Consider the following 13847-nt stretch of genomic DNA (forward strand, 5'->3'; position numbering starts at 1 on the left):
CCACCAAGTCACGTAGATCATTGTACGTCGTGGCCGTTCCCGACATCTCGACCCATCGATCGAAAAGACTGAGCAAGCGCGCTGCGTATTGCTTCCCTGTTTCTTTATCTAGCGGCTTACTCTCACGAAACCTTTCGCGATAACCCTCTGCTGTGAACCGAACATGTTGGAGCAGGTTTAATTTTGCCTTATAATAATACATTGAATCTGCGGGAGATAGTCGACCGAACACACGGAGAGCCTCCCCAGTCAAAGACATACTTAGTGCTGTTGCCCATTTTTCCTTAGGCCAGCTGTGCCCTTCTGCGATACGCTCAAAACGTTTCAGGTATGCATGTAAGTCATCCCTGCGATCGTCGAAAGGCGGGATCACCTTGTGTGGGCTAACTGCTGCTGAGGGCCCCGGTGCAGGTTCTCGACTACCACCACCAGCTTCTGCGAGCCTTAATTGGAGCTGCAATCTGCGCTCTTCAACCTCTGCTAGCGACTTTGCATGCTCGCGTTCGGCTTCACCTGCAGCGCGTTGGACTTCTGCTTGGGACATTTCGTGCTCGCGTTCTGCTGCACGTGCAGCGCGTTCCTTCTCCTGCTCAGCGGAATCCTACGACCGCAGCTCGGAATCTCTCAACCCCATTTTTTCGCCTAATTCAACCAACTCCTTTAGTGTTGCCATCGTTTCTTTAAAGAAAGGAAAGAGGAAAAAAAACACGGCTTCGTCCTGTCATGCGGACGCCATATTGTCGTAAATCGGGTGGACGCGTCCCCGACTGCTGAAGGGGAACGTTTTCGCGTGCAGGTTCGAAGAACAAAGGAATCGAATCAAACAAAACAAACCGAAGCCGTGCTTATATTTTAAAGGAAAGGAGCCAATGAAAGGAACGAAAACATTAAGGAAAACACACACTAGGGACGCGTAAAACACAACAGATAAAAAAGAGAGAGAGAGTACACCGGCTACAAAGCGTCCCAGGTGGTGCGGGAATGCCTTGCAGGTAGCACAGACGCGGGTTGGCGAGTTGCGATTCGTCGCTGGCGTTGCGCCTGGGAGGCGGTGGTGGTGGTGGAAAACATTTATGTACAGGTATAATACAGGAGGTTATGCATGAGCTGACCCAGAGGGGGCCAGCCCTTACAAATACTAGGTGGAGGTCCCTAGTTCGGGACCCCAGTGGCATCGGCCGCCGCCCAGGCTAGCCCGACCAAGGCCCGTTGGGCCTGCAGGTCAGAGCAGCCGAGCAGAGTCGCCTCCCAGTCCTCCCGGGTTGGGTTGGTGTGAGGGGGGATAGCAGGGTTGGAGGGGCAGGCCCACACCATGTGGTAGATGTCCGAAGACTTCTCCGCACAGTGCAGTGCGGACAGCTGCCCGAGAAAGAAGGGTCGAAGTGTTTCAGAGCTGCCGGGCACAGCAAAGTAATAGTATACAGGCGGAGCAGAAGCCGCTCCTCCGCCTTCGACAGACCTTTACACGGGCGGGGATAAAGACCATGGCCAGAGAGCCAGGAGATGAGGAACGGAGATGACACGGGAGACGCTGACGAACTCTTGTCAGTCGCCGCCAAGAACTGGGCAGCTGCAGCAGGAGAACTGTAGCCGGGTCCTGTCGACGGCGTTCCGCGAACACCGTAGGCATGTGCAGCCTATCCCAGGAAGCCGCGGCAGCAAAGTGGCGATCGCAGTAGGCCTGCGTCGTTGATTCAAGGGAGGTCCACGGCAGCACAGACCCGAAGTCTGACGGCTGCCACCTCCAGGCTTGATTGAGGCTTAATGATCTTGAGTCGATGATTCAAGGGAAGTCACCGGAAGCTCGAACCCAACGTCCGACAGCTGCCACTTCCACGCTTGAACGACCAGACTTGTGCTAGGATGTCTTCCTCAACACCTCGGTTTGCTGACACGTAGCTCTACGCTCCTCGTGCCTGCCTCGCGTACACCACTCGCACGCGCCCACGCGCAACGCGGGGCTGGCACGTCCGGCGCTCCGCTGTCCGATGCACCACTGCCGACAGGCCGCGTTCCAAAAATCCCTCACCAGTGTGGTGTGCACATCACAGACGTAGAGCATGCTACATGGCGAGACAGACACGCCAAAGCAGCCAGGAGGACTATGACTTTCACTAGCTGCATTCGTCCTGCACCCGCCGATTGGCATGCAGACGCTCGCGTGGATGGCTACTTTCCGCCACCGTAAGCACGGGTGCATACACAGACACATCTGGCTTTGCGTCGTCGGTGCATTAGAGCTCTCTCAGCTTTCAAAGCAGCATTACTCTTGAGCATGCATGACCACTATTTCTTTCGTTACACCGTCATGTTTGAATTTAAGGGAAAAGGACGAGCGAGCGGGGCCTCTCCCAAAGCCACCTAGACTAGACAAGGCCTGGTCGCTCCTCCTCTCCACAGGGGCTACGTCATACTAGTTGCCCAAAAGCGAACGACGGTGAAAGTTCGTTGAAACGCATAACAGGAGCATAGAAACGCAGGCGGATGCTTTGGCGGATGTTGCCACTTTCCGTGCCTGTGGTTAAATTAGGCAGCGAACGTACTGACATTTCTCTTTTCTCGCTTCTAGGTTTTCGAGCGGCCGTGCGTCAAACCGTTTTCTCTTGGCTTGCGCACGTTGAAATCTTGCTGTGGTGCTGAAGAAAAGCACGTTTTGTAATCGCTGCAACATGCCGCGGTTCCGCGGAAATCATGAAGGTGGCCCAAAAATTAGTGTGTTTGGTTTTCCCAAAGATGAAGCTCAGAGAAAAGCCTGGATGAGGGCAGTTCCTCGCAAGGATTTTACGCTAAACATACATTTCGAGGTAAGTAACTGAAATTTAACTCCGTTTGATAGCCTTAGCTTATGTACCATAAAACCCAACAAGAAGCAAAAGCCATCTGTAACTTTAAAAGCCCTTGAAGAATAATTTCGAGAGAGCAGGATGTAATTATAATTAAGCTTTCTCATCCAGGTATGCGAGCATCATTTCCATGAGCAAGACTTCATCACCAAGCTCTCACAGCATGATAAAGAAACAGGAAGAACCATAGAGCTTCAAGCGCGATCGTGTTCAACTTCAAAAGGGCGCAGTGCCTTCGGTGTTCGCTAATTTCCCATCGTACCTTTCTTCTATACCTTCATGTCGCGAATCCCCAGCAAGAAAAGCGCACGTCGGGAAAATGACGCCATCCAGGAAACCATCAAGAATACTTCAAAGGGAAGCGAGGAGGAAAAACGCAAAAATTCAGTGTCTTCGTTTGAAAGGGTGGAAGAGCGGGCTAGTTGGTAGTTCATCTTGAGGAAAAACACAGCGCACTCCTAAGACACGGACAAAGAAAGGCAAGACGATACAGCGCTGACTTCAACTGATTATTTTATTGTGGAGCAACATATATATACGTTGGAAAAGTGGGCGGGAAGACATGAGTAACATCTGCTGTGTTTGCACGCGACCGAAAGATAACAAACTGCAATTGAAAATAACATGAGGGCAAGAGTGACCCTTGGAGGCAACAAAAAATGAAAACTAGGCAAGATAAAGAGACAAGTGGAGGGGCGATTAAACGGATCACGCTTAAAAGGATGACGCTTAAAAGGATGACGCAAGCAGGCAGTACAAGAGACAAAAAACACTAGGAGATGACAAGTGAACAGAATGCACTAAACGGCCAAAAAGACCATTAAAAAATTTTTAAAACCGATAAAAGAACCAAAAGGGACGTTAAAAGCAGAAGACAGATAACAACCTTGTCCAAAAGGTAAAAGAGGCTAAAAGACGAATTTCGGAATCCTACAGATTAAAATTGCTCTATGCCTGGCTCAAATAATCTAACTCACGTTTCGTTAGCGCTATCCAGGGTGTGCTAACACAATCATCACCTATCATTAGAATGTGGGCGGCTTCTATAATTTCGCGTGTGGATTGATGCGCGTTTCTCGCGATGACCGAGCAGTCATGAAGGAAAGGCTCGCAGGAACCGGCGGGACACTTTAAACAGTGAACACCCAGGTTTTTCTTGACGGTGTTAGAGACAGTATTTGAGTGCTCCATAAGACGCTCATTGAGGCAACGTCCGGTTTGCCCCACGTAGGCCTTGCCGCAGCTCAAGGCTATCATGTAAACTACACCAACCTCGCAAGGAACGAAGGGTGCACGGTGCCTAACAAGGCAGGCTGGCTCTCTCACAGCCGGGGCATTTACTCTGCGACAAAGCTTGGATAGCTTGTCGGGCGCCGAGAACACTACTCGGACACCTGCCTTTTGTCCAATTCTTTTGAGCCTGTGAGAGAGACCATGCAGGCTGATGCAGGCAGAGCAGAATCGGAGGCTGATAAAAGCTGGCTACCCCGAGCACCTTCTGATCTCAGCAGCCGGCTCCCTCTTGGGGAAACTCAAAGGAAGCCAAGTGAGTGCTGCCCCAGACCACCAACACAAAGTCGCTGTGGTGCCGTACCTGCATGTTCTCTCTCACAGGCTCAAAAGAATTGGACAAAAGGCAGGTCTCCGAGTAGTGTTCTCGGCGCCCGACAAGCTATCCAAGCTTTGTCGCAGAGTAAATGCCCCGGCTGTGAGAGAGCCAGCCTGCCTTGTTAGGCACCGTGCACCCTTCGTTCCTTGCGAGGTTGGTGTAGTTTACAAGATAGCCTTGAGCTGCGGCAAGGCCTACGTGGGGCAAACCGGGCGTTGCCTCAATGAGCGTCGTATGGAGCACTCAAATACTGTCTCTAACACCGTCAAGAAAAACCTGGGTGTTCACTGTTTAAAGTGTCCCTCCGGTTCCTGCGAGCCTTTCCTTCATGACTGCTCGGTCATCGCGAGAAACGCGCATCAATCCACACGCGAAATTATAGAAGCCGCCCACATTCTAAAGATAGGTGATGATTGTGTTAGCACACCCTCGATAGCGCTAACGAAACGTGAGTTAGATTATTTGAGCCAGGCATAGAGCAATTTTAATCTGTAGGATTCCGAAATTCGTCTTTTAGCCACTTTTACCTTTTGGACAAGGTTGTTATCTGTCTTCTGCTTTTAACGTCCCTTTTGGTTCTTTTATCGGTTTTAAAAATTTTTTAGTGGTCTTTTTGGCCTTTTAGTGCATTCTGTTCACTTGTCATCTCCTAGTGTTTTTTGTCTCTTGTACTGCCTGCTTGCGTCATCCTTTTAAGCGTCATCCTTTTAAGCGTGATCCGTTTAATCGCCCCTCCACTTGTCTCTTTATCTTGCCTAGTTTTCATTTTTTGTTGCCTCCAAGAGTCACTCTTGCCCTCATGTTATTTTCAATTGCAGTTTGCTATCTTTCGGTCGCGTGCAAACACAGCAGATGTTACTCATGTCTTCCCGCCCACTTTTCCAACGTATATATATGTTGCTCCACAATAAAATAATCAGTTGAAGTCAGCGCTGTATAGTCTTGCCTTTCTTTGTCCGTGTCTTAGGAGTGCGCTGTGTTTGTCTTCGTTTGAAGAATTGCAAAGCAAGCTAGCCACGTCTGCGACACCAAGTTCTGGACAGTCACTGCGAATGAAAAGTCCGTCATGTTTCCACGTGTAGAACGTGAGCCATCTCCATATGTGAATTGTGCTGTCAGAGTCCTTCCGGATCTTGCAATATCTGTCTATACGCATGGTGAGGCTGCATTCACTAGCATGTGTCAGTTCCAGAGACGGTTTGCAAAGTAACAGCCTTGTCTGCGCTGCTTGAAAATCTTGAAGGTCAGCTGCGTAAAAGTGCCGAAAAATCAGGCGGCCAGAAACGTGATATTCTGACATTTTTGAGATTTCTGATATTCGAATTTATTCAAGACACTGAAGAAAGAACGGAAGATATTGCTCTCTTGATATTTGTAAATGAACGAATCAGCATTTTCCTCATGAATAAGCGTGTTTACAGTTCAGAAATGTTAGTTTTTGCCAGCATTCTTCCCTCCATTTCGCCCTATGCTTATCACTTTGCAAGATCTGCATCTAGCTTAATTTTGCCGCATCCATAAACTCTACGCCGTGTCTGTTCTAAATACCAAGGTGACCCCAGCCAGGAACAGCACCAAGTAAATTTCTTTTCGTACATACGAGGACGAGCGAAGTTATTGAAGCCCCATGAAAAAACCGTAACACTAATGATTGACTAGATACATCTTAAACCATTCTTTGATTTCAAGGCAGGAGCAATAGTTGGAGCATCAGCCCATTCGTCAGAGCCAGCAACAACAGCCCATGTCTTCATGGCACAGTAACTGCTTTCCTTAAACTAGGATGACATACATATTCTGCCTGTGTGTAGAATAAATGCTGAAACCCTGCACGAGTACACGAGGAAGATAATAGTCGGCATTGAAGAAATGGGGATAAAAGTAATAGCTGTCATAACGGACAATCCTCTGAGCCGCAAAATGATGCCCCTATTTTCAAAAGAGCCCGAACTGAGCATTGTGTACCCTCACCCAGTAGACAACCAACGCCCGCTATTTTATATTGTGGATCCGGTACACTTACTGCAATGTATAAGAAATAATTGGATTAATGAAAAAAACCCTGCATCATGCTTCTTTTTCCCAGAAGTTGATTTTTCTGGTGTTATGCCTGACGGGCCTCCGCGAATGAAAGCGGCTTCCTTCGAAGCTAATAGGAAACTTTATTCATCGCACTGTGTACCCTCACCCAGTAGACAACCAACGCCTGCTATTTTACATTCTGGATCCGGTACACTTACTGAAATGTATAAGAAATAATTGGATTAATAAAAAAAATCCTGCAACATGCTTCTATTTCCCAGAAGTTCATTTGCCTGGTGTTGTGCCTGACGGGCCCCCGCGAATGAAAGCGGCATTCTTTCAAGCAGTTAGGAAACTTCATTCATCAGAAAAAACAGCGCTCGGGAAAGCTGCTTACCGGCTTAACGCGAAAGCTGTAAATCCAACAGTTATGGAGCGCCAGAACGTGAAACTGGTTCTGAATGTTATCAACTCTTTTGTCTCGAATGCTCTCCAAACTCGTGGATCAGTGCTGATGATCCCGCTTGCCGACTCAACCGCCTTGTTCATAGACACTGTGGTGGTGGTGGTGAAAAACTTTAATCAGAGAGAGCTTGAGGGTTAAAAAAAAAGAAAATAACCCTGCTGCATGGTCGGTATCCTTAGTCCGGGACACCGCATGACGAGGCCCCGTCTCGCGCCCGCTTGACCAGAGCCCTTTGGGACTCCAGTGTGGAGCAGTTGAGGAGGGCAGTCTCCCATGCCTCTCGGGTGGGGGTGGGGGAGGGGGGAAGGTGAGGATTCTGAGTACAGGCCCACACCATGTGAAAGATATCGCAGATCTCTCCACAGTGCTGGCAGCGCCCATCTGTGTTCGGATCGAAGTGTTTTGCTATTGCAGGACAGAGAAGGGTTCCTGTCTGCAGGCGCCGCAGAGTTCGCTCCTCCGCCTTACTCAGCCCCTTGGCAGGTGCCGGGTAGAGACGGTGGCTGTCGCAATAATAAATTAGGATTTCGCGGAACCGCAGAAGCGGTTTATGAGCTTCTGAGCCATGAGAGCTAGGATGAGGAGCTCGGTGTGTGAGCGCTCGGGCGGCCGCATCAGCGGCCTCATTGCCTCGTAGACCCTGGTGGCCAGGAGCCCAGATCACTTTTGTGCGAGTTGGATCGGCGAGAGCGCGTCTTAGAATTTGCGAGGCCAGAGGTGATATTTCGCCTGCAAGATAATGTTCACAGGCCCGGCGAGAGTCTGTGATAACCGTTTTCGATTTTGGATCGGCGGCAGCGAGAGCTATTGCGACTTCCTCCGCTCGTGTTGAATTTGGGGCCCGAAAAGATAGCCCATCGACATTCATTCCCCGGTGGACTACGGCAGCCGTGAAGAATCCCGCGGGCGACGGCCCTGTGATGTCCACGTAATAGACGCCCTCTTTATACCCATATTGCCTCTCAAGCGTGCGAACCCGCGCTTGTCGTCTGCCTTCATGTGAAGCCATGTCCATGTTACGCGGGAGCGGAGCGACCAAGAGCATGTGGCGCCACAGCACCGGGATGTTCTCCGTCCCCTCTGGTATGCATGTGTGTTGGATGTGTAAGCGGTTTAGCAGGCGGCGCCCAGGCACCGTCTGCGATAGCCGCGTATATTGGTTCACGAGGTGGGCCTCCCGCAACTCCTGATAGGAGTTTACCACTCCCAACGCCTTCAGTTTGGCGTTGGAGGTAGCCACCGGAAGGTCCAGTGCTCGCTTTGTTGCCTTCCTGATGATGGCGTCAATGCGCTCGTCTTGTTGTTTGGTGGTGCGTAGGTACGGCACGGCGTAGAGGATCCGGCTGGTCACGAAGGCATAGGCGAGCCGTAGCGCGTCCCTGCCCCGCAGACCACCCCGCTTGTTGGAAACACGGCGGATCATGCGCCCTACCTGTTCACCTATGCTCTTGAGTTTCGCTGTAGTAGAGTCCGGCCTAAGTTTGTTATTGATGAACAGACCCAGGATCCGGAGCTCCGCGAAACTGTGCTGGCGTGGTGGAGAATAGTGAACGTGAAAACTCACAAGGGCCGAGGAGTCAAGGACTGCCTGCAAGAACTAATACAATCAGTCACAGATCAACAGCTGACCTTTCTCAGTAGAATCACAGACTGGCTTGACGCCTGGAAGTAAGTTAACTTGTCAAGTGGCACACTCACCAGGGAAACCCACACTGCCCTGCGGCTGACCTGCTATTCTCTGGTGGAAGTGTCACGATACTGTTTGGAGAAGCTAAAGTTAAAGCACTTTTAGCTTGGGAAATTCCAAACAGATGCTTTGGAAGAACGTTTCGGTAGTTATCGCAAGTTGGCTGGCAGGAACTACCATTTTTGGTGCGTCAGGTGTAGGAGTCGGAAAAGAAGTTTTGCTACAAAAGCTTCTGACATTGCCAACTGAAGCGACTTCAACAAGCACCAAAGAGGACGACCAAGCAATTGTGGACAGGGATAAATTTTCTGTTGTTATTACAGAGAACGACATTACTCTGTCAAAGTGTGACATGGACGTGATAGCGTACATAGCTGGCGATTGCGCACATGCTGCCCTAAATAACCTTTCCTGTTCTTCGTGTGCCAGAGCAGTTTATTTATTTATTTATTTATTTATTTACCCTAAAGACCCAGAAGAGGGCATTATACATAGGGGGGAATGATTAAAAGAAAGCACACATAACAAATCAACTCATAACAAATGATGGTAAATATACAGAAGGCAGAGTTTGGGTAACATTTGGTTAAGTGCAGTATAACACATTGAAACCGCAAAATTCAACACGTTCAAACAAGTGAGTAATAATTAGGGAAAAACAAGTAACTAAAAATACAATGCCACACAAAAGAGGCTCCGGAGCTGTTCAGCACACAAGAAATGGCAAAGCAAAAAAAGGACCGCCAAAAAGTCACGGACACGGTAAATCATCTAGCACTCTATGACGCATTTTCCGTGTTCAAAAATGTTAGTAAAGCTGTTTGAAACGATGATAATTCAGTATGGCCGACAATGCTGGATGGCAATGAGTTCCATTCATTTAATGACAAAACCAGCGGTGACTTCTGATATTTTAGCGTGCGAGCGAAAATCGGACGTACCTTATGCGCATGATCCAGGCGAGCTGAACAATGAGGTGCAGGAAAGATATGATTTCGGGAGAATGGCGCTTCGCTATAGTATAAGGTGTGAAATAATGACAACCGGGCGAACTTTCTACGTGTAGCAAGAGGTTGAAGATTCATGGCTTGCTTCATTGCTGATACGCTTTGATGACGTGAGTAGGATGACAGTGTGAATCTGACGGCTTTATTTTGTACTGCTTCTAGAGCATTTGTAAGAATCGCGTGGGAGGGGTTCAATATAACAGAAGCGTATTCAACAGATGACCTGATAAGCGTTGTATAAGCGCTGTGCCGTGTTTCGGCGTTCGCAAGGGGTAAACGGCGTTTCAAGAGACCAATTTTTTTAAAGGCTTTATTAGTTATGTATTCAATGTGAGCATCCCAGGTTAAGTTCTGACTGAAAAACACTCCCAGATATTTTATACACGACACGGAGTCAATTCCACTATTATTTAACCGGTAATTATTCTGTTCTGGACAGAATAATTGGGACAGAGGACAGAGTTTTGGAAGCTCAAGACGTGAGCATAATCCACCATCTTTCCAGAGGTAGGCTCAAGTTTCCGCAGCCGCGTGTTGTTGATATGGTTCTTGTCTGCAAGGTCGTTGTTGAAAAGCTTTCAAGAGGGGAAAATCAAGAAAGATTTTTGTTCAGCCGCAATCAACACTCCATTGTAGCTTCCTAAAAAGCTTCCCTGGTTCAAGAAGACTTCCCGGTCAGCGAGTGCGAACACGGACATACAATTAAATCACTTCTGCAGCTCACGGTAAAAGCCGCAGCCAACACTGTGCTTAGTACTTTTTGTAAATTGAAGAATGACGCCATTCAGGACAGCAGTCAGAAGAAGGCAGCTGCCAGGAAACAAAAAATTAAAGAATTGAAATATTTTAATGCTGAGCACTGAGACCAATAAAATGCCCATAAAGATTTTCATGTTACCGCTTTGCATGACTTCGTTCATTTTGTTTATTTTGATCTCTGACACGCCATCCGTTTTCGTAAATGACAAAAAAAACGTACCTTTCTTTAAAAAGCAACAGAATGCATGAGATGCAGCAGGTACTGCATCTCATGCATTCTGCATCATTCTACTGCTTTTATGTCTAAGAAAAGAATATTTTGAAGTTAATATGAACTAAATGCAATGAACTGAAGAGCAGGAAATATAGCGGTTAAAAAGCTGTCCTTTAGTCGCTAATTAATGTTTATTGCCTCACTTATGAAGCTATTGTACCTCGGAGAGTAAAATAATGCGCTTAAAACTACCAGCGAACCACCCCAGTCGCGAGCGGAGGACGGTCAACTAGCGTGACGTCACTGAACAAACGGAGAGGCCTTGAGTAGTCTAGGTGGCTTTGCCTCTCACCGCCAGTGCTTTTTCGGAGAGATAGCCTGATCTCGGTTGTGGTGGTGGAAAACAATAACCATCCATTAAATTGTGACAGGGAGGTGATTGGGGCAGGGCCCTGTTGGCCCTGTCCCCTCACGATACTAAGTTGAGCCCCTATTCCGGGGCCCCATTGGCAAGCAACGCCGCCCGCATTGCTTGTCAATGACCGTTGAACCAAGGCCGTTTGGTCTTGATGTTGACTGGCCTGTGTCAATTAACACTTCCTTTTGCTCGATATGCGTCACCAGACGACCAGAGCAACTCGCATTGTCTTCGCAGCCAGTGTGAATGCGCTTTAACACACCATTGGGCAATTTATGCCTGTCGCTCAAACACGACGGCGCGATGGTATTTCCGAAATTCTGTAGTAAAACAGGATTACCCTCGTTGGGGATCTGTCGCACGACAGATCCCTTGACAAGAATCTATCGCTCGATAGAGGCCACGACAGGCGCTTGTGTCGTGCGACAGACAGCACGACTGGCACTTTTGTCGCGTGAAGATAGGCGTGCTTGAAGTTTCTCTAGCGACTGATCCCACGACACGCCACTCTGCCGAGAGACGTAGTGTTTGTCGCGCGACACGACTATCTCTGTCTCACGATAATACCTGCGACAGAAGCCTGTCGTGCAAAAACCTTGGGACAGGTGCGTTTTTCGCACGGCAAAATAGAGGATAGATATCTGTCGTGCGACCGAACCTACTTCAAACGCCTTTGTCGTGTGGAAGAACTCCCGACACGAACCTCTGTCGTGCGACACAATGCACGACTGAAAAGCTTGCCTCGCGACACAGAAATGTGTCGCGTGAGAGATGCGCGGCGGAACATGTTGTCGTGCGTTTTGGTCGGGCTGGGTTACCCAAACCATGCGCAACCGAACACCTATACAAAAGAATAAATGAAAGGAAAAAAATGTTAAAAGAGTAGAAAACTGAGCTAGTTGGTTCATAATTCTTGGTGGGTACAGCCGAAATAACAAGACGCAAACACAGAAAGGAACACGTAGAACGTAGACGAAGCTGACTGTCAACTAAATTTATATTGGAAAACCCGCGCTTTTTGTTTCCTTGTCAAAAAGATCTTGCTTTTATCTCCCGTGGGGTTTGTTCAAGAAGGAAATTTCTTTTCTTGATAGAGAGATTGATGGTGTACTAACGCACCCCTGTCCTGTTTCCCGTATCGCCAATGACTCCAGGATCTCACGTGTCACTTGGTCTGCAAACCTTTTCATGACTTGAACTTCATGCAACTTGGGCTCACACTTGCGCACTTTTTTTCCTTTTTTGTTTTCTTTACAATCTCTGCAATGCGGGGCTAGATTGCTGCTTGGGGCACATGATAGCGATGATGCATGTTCCCTTATCCTATCATTAAGGCACCTTCCCGTCTGCCCTATATATTGTTTGCCACAGGCCAGAGGGATATTATAAACCACACCTTTGACACACTCGCTGAATCTTGTTCGGTGTGCGATCTGGCATTGCTGCTTTTTTTGCCTGTTGACTCGGGCACACATGCTCATTGCCTTGTTCGGTGCAGAGCAAACAACCCGGACCCCGTGCCTCTTGCCAATCTTCATGAGGTTGTGGGTCAATCCATGAACATACGGAACCACTGCTAATTTCTCCCTTTCACTGCCTTCTTCAGGTCCACCTTTCCTTGCTTGCACTCTTTTCACTTTCCGCAGCAAGCTTTCAGCTACGCTGCTGAGCATCGGAACGGGGTAATCCGCATGTTTTAGCCTATCAATCTGCCGCCGAAAACTTATCTCCATCTGATGCTCACACGATTTCTTCAGAGCTGACAAGAGAGCAGCACTCGATATTGCCCTTTTCACGGTCTTTGAATGGTTTGATGAAAAAGGGAGAAACTGTTTCTTCGCCCTAGGCTCGTACCTCCAACATAAGTGTCCGGGTTGGAATTCAAGGCGTAAGTCCAGGAATTGGAGCGAATCCTTGGCTGGAAGCTCGTGGGTGAATTTCAACTCTGGGCAGGTTTTGCGAAAGGTCTCCAGTACGCTATCCTTGAGTCGCTCAAAGTCCGTTGAATCCTCTGTTCTGCACAGAACCAAGAAATCATCCACATAACGAAAAATCCGTGTGACGCGATTTTCTTTCACAGATTCTTGTATTCTCTTGTCGCATGCGGCCAGGTACAGGTCACTGAGTAGTGGTGCTACCTTAGAGCCGATGCTGACGCCTCTTTTTTGGACGAACAAGGAATCCTCATGAGCGACGATCGTAGAGCCAAGATAGGCGCGCAGCAGCTCTAGGAACCCTTCCACCGACACTCCGGCCGAGTTTTGAAAAGAAACGACTCCCTGCTCTTCAATGGTTTCTCTAAGTATGGTCATCAGTTTCTTGTGCGGAATTGAATAATACATTTCTTCGATGTCAATCGAGAACCCGTACATTTCGGTCGTTTTGAACTCTTTTATCTCAGACGTTACTTCTTCCGACTTCCAGATTCTAAAAGGATCTTCTACCCTTAACAGGGAAAGTTGCTTGAACAGGTGCTCTGACACCAACTTCTGCCACGTGTCTGCTTCTTAAACGATGGCGCGGAAGGGGGTACCAATTTTGTGTGTTTTTGCGTTGAAAAACACCGACAAGGTGCAAATCTTGGTAGATTCTACCTTGGTATACAAACGGCTCATATTATTCTGTTCAAGAAGCACCTTGACTCTTCTTTTAGCTTCCTTCAGTTCTTTCTTCTCGACCTTGCGGAAATTTTTGTTGATGGCTTCTAATGCTCTTGTGTTGTAGCTGCCGGAATCGAGCACTACAAAGCCGCCCTCTTTATCTGAAAGACATAACTTTAAGTTATTCTCCTTAAGCTCCTTTACAGTCTTTTCAAAACTATG

The 13847-nt window shown here is 48.2% G+C and overlaps 1 protein-coding gene and 1 pseudogene across 1 annotated transcript in view; both read left to right on the top strand.

Annotated features, from left to right (window-relative positions):
* Positions 1–13847, top strand: part of LOC149327062 (retinaldehyde-binding protein 1-like) — a 210171-nt gene that overhangs the window by 31577 nt on the left and 164747 nt on the right. The gene's annotated exons all lie outside the window — the stretch shown is intronic.
* Positions 2667–10497, top strand: LOC149327063 (uncharacterized; annotated as a pseudogene).

Source organism: Amblyomma mixtum, chromosome 10 (genome assembly GCF_055824585.1).
Source record: "Amblyomma mixtum isolate Tamu chromosome 10, ASM5582458v1, whole genome shotgun sequence".
Classification (NCBI taxonomy): Eukaryota; Metazoa; Arthropoda; class Arachnida; order Ixodida; family Ixodidae; genus Amblyomma; species Amblyomma mixtum.